Here is a 7512-nt window from a genome sequence, read left to right on the forward strand (position 1 = left end):
CTGGGATATGCCTTTTTGTTATCTATACATGTATTTCTCTTCAGTGTGTGTCTTTAAGAGTATGTGAGATTTCAAAGGACAGACAACTGGGCTTCAACTTAGAAGGTATCCATTTGGTCTCATCTTACTTTTTCTGAGATCATGGCAAAGCAGCTGCCTTATGTCTCAGTTTTCCACCTCCAGCAGTAGTTTCTTTATAACAGTATGAAGACTTTATTTTAAGAATTACTTATTTTGGAGACGCATTTTATTAAATAAGATTTTCAAACTATAAGTAGAGCTGAGACTACACTCGGTATCTCTGCCCTGCTTTGCTCATCACACTGTTAGAACATGTGGAAATGCCTAATTAAAGCAACCTCACCATGTGTTTACAAATCCCTAAAATTAGAACAATACAGTAAGACTGTAGAGGACTAAAATATTTTTGTATGCAGTATTATGTCAGCAGATATCAAACAAACAGTATCAATAACAGCCATTATACGGGAGACTAGTCGAACAGAGAGCAGTTGGGAGTCGCTGTTCTAAGTGGTTTGTAGGTGGCAAATCAACTTCCACAAGGAACCTGGAATGGGAAGAAGATGTGCTGCCTATGACTGGTGGTTGTAAGCTCGCTGTCTGATTAAGTGCATCCGCTTCATTACTTGGATGTTGAAACTCATCCAGAGGCCCTTCAGTACCGCTCTTGGCATTTTAATACTTGGAATCATATTAAGGTCATAGCTTAATTTCTCTTACTGACCAAGAGGGTAGCCTATGGTTGATGGAACTCACAACTTTCAATACAAAACAGATTTGCTTAGCTTATCTCCCATAAAATATTATTTGTACTATGTCATTTTATTTATTTGTAATGTCTGCTTGATATAGTGTTCCGGTCCCTACTTCTTACTGCATTTCTTTCAGGTGCGTCTGAGAGAATGAACAAGTAGGATCTTGTTTTCTAAGTTCAGCATGAAACTGTTTCAGTCGATAATATATTTAAGGAACACTTGTTGTAATTATAGATTTTTATTTTCTAAGTATGTTTTCCTCTTAACCAGGCATTCATTGCCTTTCTATAGCCTGTTTGTCTTCATTTGTGTTTATCTTTAATTCAGTCATTTTAAAGCAAAAACTGTTCTCTGAAGTTTTTGAAGTTCTAATAAATTCAATCCAGTTTATTTCTTCCTTCAAACTCTTACCCTCTTGTATGGACTCCAAACAGTTCTTGATTGGATGGCCTTTGCACCTTGATACCTACTTATATACTTGTACAATTTTAATTATATTTCATTTTTGTCTTTGACATCCATTGATTTCTCTTCTTCCTGAGCTGACTTATAATTTAATGCTTCTGTCTTCCGATTCAACTGAACTTCTAAAAACTTTTATCTATTGAATGATTAATATATTTTTTAAAATTTTTAATCCCAGAACTTTCATTTGATTATTTTTTATGTAGTTTTTAGTTTGGGGCCAACATTCTTCAACTTGGTAATTTAATGATTGCATATAATTTTTACTTTTTATTTTTTATTTTTCTTTTTATCCTTAATTACACTATTGGAAGCTCCAGTACACTTATTTTTATCAGTTCATTTTTCTTCTCATTTCAGTTATGAGCAATTATTTTTTTTCCTTCCACCTATTTGTACTTTTTGTTTCCTGTTGAAATGTTGTGTGGGAAATGTTAGCTGTGGTTTTATGCTTTTAGATTACATTTTCTTTCTCCAGAAAGGATTGTTTTATTTCGTTTTGTTTTGCCCTTAGGCAGGTAAGTTGGAACTATTCCATCTTACCCTGAATAGATTGCAACTGATTCAAAAGCAGTCTTCCCTTTGTTAAGAAGAGTTCGTTTCCCCTCCTCACATTTTTTTTTATAGGGAGCTAACTCATGCTCCCGCTCTATATTCTGATATTTCTTTCCTGATGCTGCTTGATTCTAAGATTCAGTTTGCCTTTAGCATTTTTTGCCCAAAGTTTTTCCCCCTAGCTTCTTAGCCCATCTGCAATCTCCCTATTCTTCTACCTTCTCAACCAAGATCCAGAACAAATGCCTTCATAGAAACACTTAATCCTCTTCCAATCTCCTCCCTTCTGGTGTCCAACAGTCCTCTCAGTTGTTACACATTGTTGCTGGAAACTACAGAAGAAGAGCAGCAAATGTTGGTCACTGTAGCCTTGTTTTTCTAACGAGTGTGACACTATGTGGTCCACCTGCCCTTAAATATCTCTGAATCCATTTGTTCTGCTGCTCTGGATTTGCAGTGTAAGTGGTGGCTTCTGAAAGGTGTTTGGGGAAGTTTGGGGTGCTGGGCTACCTATGCTTTCTTATGTTCTAAGCTTGAAGAAAAGAGACCTAGACTGAGACCTCTGATGTCTGAATTAGCACCTTCTCAGGTCAGTGCCTAAACTCTGGCCATCTTTCTGAATTCCTCCATCCTCCACTATTTTGTCCAAATCTTACACCTTTGAGACAAGCAAACAACTTTTACCACATGATATACTATCCTGCATTATAGATTATGTGCTAAATGTTTGTGTTAGATCCACATCTGCTTTCCTTCTCTACACTTAGAGTCATTTTTAAAATTACTAAAAACTCATAACCAGATCTCTTCTCTCTTAAGTGCTTGATATTTTTATTGAAAATAAGAGCTTTCAAAAATACAGTAGAAACTGTAATTCAGTTTAACAATGTTAAAGTAAATAGTGGTGTCTGGAGAGATGGCTCACCGATGAAGGGCTCTTGCTGATCTCCAAGAGAACTCATGTTCTGACCCATCACTGTATCAGGTGGCTCCACTGTATCATAGCCACCTGTGACTCCAGCTCCAGGCACTTCTGGCCTCTGTGGCACCTGAACAAACCCGACATGTGTGGTAGGACAAGTACACATCTAATTCATTACTAAGTGGCTCTTCTGGGATTTGAGTTCAGACTCATGTCACTCCAAAACTGTATGTATTCACTCTCTCTTCTTTACTGGAATTTCAACGAATACGTTTTTTTTTTTAAACCTCAATACAACAGTGGTAGTAAGGAACATTACCTAAGAGAGATGGCCCCATTTGTAAGATACTGACATTCAAATCAAGTTTTGACTTCTATAGTATTCAGTTTTTACAACTTCTAGTTTGGGGATATTGGAAGGAGAAATTTTCCTTTTGTCCTTTTGGGTTTGTTATAATATTCTGATAAACTCTTTACAAGTTATGATTAATGTTCAAGTCTTATTTTGATCCAAAACACTTTTGTATTATATTTGTTAATCTCTTTATTGCTTTATTAAAATGATATTTTGGTAGAGTTTAATGTTTATTAACTTTCTTACCTTGAAAGATTCAGTTCTATGGAAAAGTCACAATATAACTACAATTGACTCTGTATCACTCCCAAGTCATTCTGTTATTTGAATTTTGTGACACTCGCTTTATATCTGCCATGCCGTCATTTTGGACAAACTTGGCATTCTTTCTTTTCATGCAGTCCAGTTGAGAGTGAGCCCCAGAGGCAAGACCTCTACTTCCCAACACTTTAATGTATGTTTCCAAAGAATCGGAATATTTTCTTGAATATATCCTTAACTTTTTGTTGAGTCTTTGTGAATTTTACATTGTGCACTCCAATCCCATTAATCGCTCCCATCTTTTCAAATCTGCTCTCCACTCTTGCAACATTCCCCAACCAAAATAAAATAAGACAGAAAATAAAAAAAACAAAACCATTTTGTCATAGAAGCTGAAGTGTGTCACAATGTCCCACAGTATACCCCTCTGACCATACATCTTACAGATGGTCATTGTAATGAGTCATTGATCTGATTCAAGACCTCTGGCTTCTGCTACACTATCAACATTAAATCCTTAACTGGATTTCTCTGGGATATTCTGTTGTTGCCCTGTGTCATGGAGATGCTGCAGCTTTGGATCTGCAGGACTGGCCCTTCTATATACTCCAGCAGTTTATAGTTAGATGTTGCGGTGGGCCAACCCAAAGCCTGGATCTGTGTCTGGGTGGTAGCTGGTCAACCCATCAGCTCTCCCTATTCACACCTTCACAGTGAGCTCTCTAGCACTGTCCTGGGTAGTTTACCCAAGGCTGTAACCAGCAAGGGACTGAGCCAGCTCTCCTACCTCCAGGCCACCAGGGCCAGCCCTACTCTGCTGCTCAAGCAAGGTGCAGGGCCAGCTCCTCTGAACACTGCAGTCAGCAGGGGGTGGGACTTTCTCCTATATCTACAAGAGTCTCAAATCAGAAGTTCTACTTCAATAGATATTAGTATTTGATCATAACCAATTTCAACTATTTTTCCCTGTCCTATAAAGCTATTTCCATCAATTAGTGTCACAGGCTTCATGTGGCATTTCCCTGTGCTCATGTTTATAATTTCAGCTTTCAAGTGGCCAGCCTCATTTTATAATATGATATTTTGATGCTTTGTTCCAGGAAATACATAATGTAATAATGTCCTCATGATTAACATTTCTTAAAAGACTGAGTCTTTTCTCTTTTGAGAACTGTAGCTACAGGTAAAGCATACAGGGAGGCATTTATAGGAGATAATGAAACACAAATATATTTTATAATTTAAATTATAAGCATCAGATATATCAATTGCATGTTATGACAGATAGGAGAAAGACGAACGACATTCTAGGAGCAAAAGAGAAGGACGTTAGGTAATAAAGGAGAAACTTAACTACTGCTTTCTTAGTGTTTTTCTGGCATTAGCTCTGATGATCAACGTAACCCTGAAATAATCTGAAATAAAGTTGCTATTATATTATTTTTATACTACAACATAAAATATATTTTATGTTTACAGCGGGTAAAGAGGTCTGCTCACTCGCCACTGCTCTTTCAGGAAGTAAGTCTACCTCGTGGTAAACTAATACATCACAGACATCAAAGGATCAACATATACATTATTTTTAAAATATACTTTTATTTATTCGTTGATAATTTTATACATGGATACAATCACTTTTAAAAATTACATCTTCCCCATGCTCCCTTTCGCCCTCCCATGCACATCGCAGCACACGTCCATCCTAACTTCAAAGTATCAAAGTATAAACTCAAGAACTCAGCAAACAGACCTTGAGTGGTAAGGGAGGGAGCAGGGGAATCATACATACATGTAAATAATCAGTGCTGCTAGTAATATCGTTACTACCATGGGACATTTACTGACCAATGCCTATTTATGAATGCTAAACTAATGTTATCTTATAAATGATTTATACTGACTATTTCAAATTTTCTGATTTTACCCTGGCATCTTCTGCTTATTCAAACTCAGAATAATATTTTGACCTTCCTTTAAACACACACACACACACACACACACACACACACACACACATATATATATATATATATATATATATATATATATATATATATATATATTTGGTTCTGTATTTTTAGGTTTTAGAATTAACAAGAAAAAAGAATTTGCCCTGTCCTCTCTCCTCTGAAGCTCACATTTGTTCACATTTCCTCTTCTCTCGCCAGTTTCCTAGCAACACAGCAAACAAATGAAAAGCTTTTATCATCAAAAATTAAAGTAAGAAATCAAGATAAAAATGAGGGGTAGATGAAGATTATTTTTTTAGATGCTTATGTAACCAAGAAGGAAAGAAAACCATTTCTTCCTTAAGTGTTATTTACATACACACCAGCTGCTAGTGCTGTTTAACGGCCTCTGTGTGAAGCTGGCCCCAGAGGCCTCACGGATAAGCTTTGAAGATCAGCAATGAACCTTTGACCTCAACTAATATGTCCATTGTGCACGTATTTACCTTTTTATTGTTGTTTTACACAAATCCATTTGTCCTGTCAGGATAAAAATCACTTACTTGCTAGTAAACAAAACTTTTCACTATAGTTAAAAAAAAATCAGAAGATTTTAGGGAAAACCTAAATCAGACAAAAATCTTTATATAATTTTCAGACGAAGGTGTCAATATGTTATGCAATCATTTGTCTTTCGTTGCATTATAATATTTTTCTTAAAAATTATTTGCTTTGCCCCAAGAAATCTGTTTTGATTTTTAAATAATAAGGGGAAATTACTAATGAAATCTATTAAATAAAAAACCAGTTCTGAACTATTAAATTGTTTTTTAAAACGTAAGGTCAGAAGCAGAAGATTCAGTTTTCAAGTGGTTACAGGCTTTGCAGCATGTGGCCAGAATATCTGCAGCCATCTGAAAATCCTTCTGTGATCTAAGCACGAAGGATGGCAGTGGTCATTAATATCCTTAGGGGAAATCAATACTCTGAGGCTTATGCCAATAACTGGTAGCTATTTCCATATAGGAAGCAGAGAAAGAAACCAAGATAGTAAAGATAGTAATTACTGACCCTTTTACAGTAGGCAGTTGCTCTTACACCTCAGTATTGAACTCTGTGTGTGTGTGTGTGTGTGTGTGTGTGTGTGTGTGTGTGTGTGTTTAAACTAGCACAGCTGTATAATCCATTAAACATTTACACCAAGACATAAGTGCCAACTGTTATAAACACATAATTTCATCATACAACATGTGCCCCACCCCAGACACTTCCACTTCCTGTCCAGTGTGGATCTTGTTTCTATAGGCAGCAGAAAAAGAAGAGCTTTCTTTGGGAATCCCTGAGTAATCCTGTCCCCAAGTCAATACAACATCACGTCGGTAGCAGCATCACATATCACTCTTCAGCTGACAGTTGACAACATAGAAATCTAGCTGTAGCCACAAGTTTCTATAGCACCCTGGATACCTCAAATCAGGCTAACACCTGTTGCTGGAACTACTCACAAAAATGACTTACTTTATAAGGATTTACATGTCATCAACCTTTCTTCAGCATTTCTAATTAAATTTAAATTTTCAATATTATTTTTTCTAATCTCCTTCCCATCCTCATGTTCCCCACTCTGGACAAGTCCTCCTTCCTTATTCATGACTTTGTTTCTGGAGATCTACTGACTTTAACCAGGATGTGTCCATGTGTTTAGAATTATCTACTGGAGCCTGGTAGGCTCATCAGACCATACAAAACTGAAGACCACAATGACCACCCCTGCCTAGAATCCGTCAGAAGTCACCTATTATCTGAGGGACCAGAGGGAATCGATGTGAGAACATAACTGTGATCACTTGTCAAAGCTGCCAGCTGAAGTCATCACTAGGAATTGTGCAGGAAGACAATAACAGATTGTTAAGACTTACAGTTGTTTATGATAATCGAATTTTGCTGGGTCATTCATTCTCAAAAGATTATTATGAAGCTATATTTCTTTAATGGTGTGAAGGTTAGTTTCATATTTTTGTGATTAATAGCTCTTGATCTCTAAATAGTAGTCATTTTCCACAGGCAACAAACCATTCAATGAAAAGAATAGAAAGATACTTGATCCCACATCATCGGGTATAGCTTTCAACTGGCTATTTTGTTGATAATTTCTTTTACAAAATAATATTACTTGCCCACTTCTGTGTTGTTGCATAGTAACTAATGTTTTTCTAACTGTGGTTG

This window comes from Arvicanthis niloticus, chromosome 2 (genome assembly GCF_011762505.2).
Source record: "Arvicanthis niloticus isolate mArvNil1 chromosome 2, mArvNil1.pat.X, whole genome shotgun sequence".
In the NCBI taxonomy this organism is placed as follows: domain Eukaryota; kingdom Metazoa; phylum Chordata; class Mammalia; order Rodentia; family Muridae; genus Arvicanthis; species Arvicanthis niloticus.